Raw genomic sequence first — 4,311 nt, 5'->3', positions numbered from 1 at the left:
TGAAGGTCGTGATATTCAGAATATATACTGGGGAATATGGATAGAGTGAAAAAAGAGGAAAATTGTAAATAGAGGAAGATAGTATGGAGGGATGAATTTTAATGTGAATGGGATGAACTCCCTTAAAAGTAAGTGAAAAGGGGGTGGCTAGGTGGCATAGTGGATAGAGCACTGGCCCAGGAGTCAGGAGTACCTGAGTTCAAATCCAGCCTCAGACACTTAATAATTACCTTGCTGTGTGGCCATGGGCAAGCCACTTAACTCCATTTGCCTTGCAAAAAATGAAAAAAAAAAAAAAGTAAGTGAAGAGTAGACTGGATTAAAAACCAGAATCCTACCATATGCTGCTTACAAGAAACCCATTTGAAGCAGAGAAATACATATAGAGTAAAGGTAAAAGGTTGGAGCACAATATATTTTGCTTCAACTGAAGTGAAAAAAAAAGCAGGGGTAACAATCCTTATCTCAGACAAAGCAGCTGCAAAAATATTTAGTATTAAAAAAGATATAGAAGGAAACTATATCCTCCTAAAAGCTACCATAGACAATAAAAGTAATTTCAATATTAAATATATATGCACCCAGTGATATAGTATCCAAATCTTAGAGGAGATGTTCAAAGACCCATAGGAAGACATAGACAGTAAAACTCTACTAGTGGGAGACCTCAACCTCCCACTCTCAGATTAAATAACTCTAATCATAAAATAAACAAGAAGGAAGTTAAGGAGGTTAATTGATTGTTAGAAAACCTAAATACGATAGACTTAAGGAGGGAACTGAATGGGGATAGAAATCAATATACTTTCTTTTCTGCAGTACCCAACACTTACACAAAAATTCACCATATACTAGGGCATAAAAACCTAATGATTGATTGCAGAAAGGGAGAAATCAGATCATAACACAATAAAAATCAAATGCAATATTGGGCCAGGGGAAGTATAGGCCCCCAAACTAATGGGAAACTAAATAACCCCATTTTAAAGAATGAGTGGATCAAAAACAAATTATAGAAAAAATTAATTATTTCACTCTAAATAATGACAATAATGAAACAACATACCAAAACCTATGGGATTCACTGTCAGGAGATATATTATATCTTTAATTACTTACATGAATAAATTAGAACAAGAGGAAATCAATGAACTAAATATGCAACTAAAAAAATTAGAGAAAAAATGAAACTCCCCAATTAAATATCAAGTTAGAAATTCTAAAAATTAAAGGAGGAATTAATAAAATAGAAAGCAAGAAAACTATTGAACTAATAAAACCAAGAGTTGATTTTATGAAAAAAATAATAAAATTAATAAAACCCTGGTGAATTTGATTTAAAAAAAGAAAGAAGGAAACCAAATTGCTAGTATCATAAATGAAAAAGGTGAACTCACCACCAATGAGGGTGAAATTAATGTAATAATTCAGAATTATTTTGCCCAACTCTATAACAAGAAATTTGACAATCTAAGTGAAATGGACAAATAGTTACAAAAATATAAGTTGCCCAGGTTAAATAAAGAGGAAATTAAATACCTAAATAACCCTATCTCATTATTGAACTCCCTAGGAAAAAACGTCCAGGGCCAGATGGATTCACAAGTGAATTCTATTAAATATTTAAGGAACAATTGGTTCTAATTCTATATAGTTTCTTTGGAAAAATAGGTGAAAATGGAAGTCTGCATAACTCTTTCTATGACACCAATATTGTTCTGATACCTAAACCAGGAAAAGTTAAAATAGAGAAAGAAAATTATGGACCTATCTCCCTGATGAATATAGATGCAAAAGTCTTAAATAAAATCTTAGCAAAATGATTACAAAAAGTTATCACTAGGATAATAGACTATGACCAAGTAGTATTTATCCCAGGAAGGAAGGTTTGGTTCAATATTAGTAAACCTGTTAGTATAATTAATTTTATCAATAACAAACCTATCATAAATCATATGATTATATCAATAAATACTGGAAAAGCTTTTGACAAAATAAGCACCCATTCCTACTAAAAACACTAGAGAGTGTAAGAATAAATGGATTGTTATTTAGAAAAATAAGCCCTATCTATCTGAAACTATCAACAAGCATCATATGCAATGGGATAGGCTGGAGGCATTCCCAGTAAGATTAGGGGGTGAAACAAGGATGCCCATGACTACTATTCAATATTGTATTAGAAATGTTAGCTTCAGCAATAAGAGAAGAACAAGAAATTAAAGAAATTAAAATTAGACAGAAGTGGCAAAAATCTCACTCTTTGCAGGTGACATAATGATAAAACTAGAGAATCCCCAAAAATCATCTAAAAACTGATAATAATAACAATAATTAGCAACTTTAGCAAAGTCACAGGATATAAAGTAAACCTTCATAAATCCTCATCATTTCTATATATGACTAACAAGATACAGCAGGAAGAGCTAGAAAAGAGAAATCCCATTCAAAGTAACCTGAGACAATATAAAATACCCGAGAGTCTACCTGGCAAGGAAGACTCAAAAACTGTTTGAAAACAATTACAAAACACTTCTCACACAAATAAAATCAGATTTAAATAACTGGGAAAACATCAACTGCTTATGGATAGGTCAAGCTAATATAATAAAAATGGCAATTCTACCCAAACTAAATTACTTGTTTAGTGCCCTACCAATCAAAATTACAAAAAAATTACTTTAATGATTTAGAAAAAGTTTTATGTAAATTCATATGGAGAAATAAAAAGTCAAGAATTTCCAAAGATTCAATGAAAAAAAAGTTCAAAAGAAGGTTACTTAGCCTTACCAGTTCTAAAATTATATTATAAAGCATCAGTCATCAAAACTGTCTGGTATTGGCTAAGAAATAGAGTGGTGGATCTGTGGAATAGAGTAGGTGCAATAGTAGGAAATGATTCTAGTAATCTGCTATTTGATAAACCCAAAGAATCCAGCTATTGGAATAAAACTCTCAATTCAATAAAAACTGTTGGGAAAATTGGAAGTTAGTATGTATGGCAGAAACTCGAATTAGACCAATATCTTACACCCTATACCAATATAAGATCAAAATGGATACAAGATTTAGACATAGAAAACAATATTATAAGCAGGCTAAATGATCAAGGAGTACTTTACCTGTCATATCTTTGGAAAGGGAAGCAGTTTATGACCAAGGAAGGGATGGAGAACATCATTAAAAACAAACTAAACAATTTTGATTACATTAAATTAAAAATCTTTTGCACAGACAAAACCACTGTAACCAAGATCAAAAGAAATGTAGTAAATTGGGAAACAATTTTTACAAATAATATTTCTGACAAAGGACTCTTTTCTATAATATAAAGAGACCTGAGTCAAATTTTCAAAAAAAAAAAACCCAAGTCATTCCCCAATTAACAAAATGTCAAAAGATATGTAAAGGCAATTTACAAATGAGGAAATTAAAGCAATCCACAGCCATATGAAAAATTGTGGGGGTGGCTAGGTGGCGCAGTGGACAAAGTACCGGCCCTGGAGTCAGTAGTACCTGGGTTCAAATCTGGTCTCAGACACTAAAATAGTTACCTATCTGTGTGGCCTTGGGCAAGCCACTTAACCCAGTTTGCCTTGCAAAAACCTAAAAAAAATCTAACAAAAAAATTGCACTAAATTATTACTTATTAGAGAAATGCAAATTACAACATCTCCAAGGTACTACCTCATACCTCTCAGACTGGCTATTTGACCAGAAAGGACAAAGATAAATATTGCAAGAGATGTTGGAAATCTGGGTCACATTGTTGGTGGAATTGTGAACTCATCCAACTTTTCTGGAGAGCAATTTGGAATGATGCCCAAAAGGCAGCAAAAATATGCATACCCTTTGATCCAACAATACCATTACTGGGTCTACACCCTAAAAATGGTAAAAACATCACTTGTACAAAAATATTCATAGCAGTCCTGTTTGGCAAAGAATCAAAAATTAATTGAATGTCCTTCAACTGCAGAATTTCTTAACAAACTCTGGTATATGTAAGTCATGGAACACTATTGTTCTATTAGAAACCAGGACAGATGGGATTTCAGGAAAGCCTGGAAGGATTTTCATGAACTGATGCTGAGTGAGATGAGCAGAACCAGAACATTGGGGGTGATGATCAATCTTAATGGATTTGATCATTCCATCAGTGCAATAGTCTGGCACAATTTTAGGATATCTGTAATGGAGATTACATTTGTATCCCGAGAAAGAATTGTGGAGTTTGAACAAAGACCACAGATTATTATCTTTAATTTAAAAGAACATTTTCTTATTATGTAATTTTGCTATCTCTTATAC

The sequence above is a fragment of the Macrotis lagotis genome, chromosome 1 (assembly GCF_037893015.1).
Source record: "Macrotis lagotis isolate mMagLag1 chromosome 1, bilby.v1.9.chrom.fasta, whole genome shotgun sequence".
NCBI classification, from domain to species: Eukaryota; Metazoa; Chordata; class Mammalia; order Peramelemorphia; family Peramelidae; genus Macrotis; species Macrotis lagotis.
Note: the sequence above shows the minus strand (reverse complement) of the source record.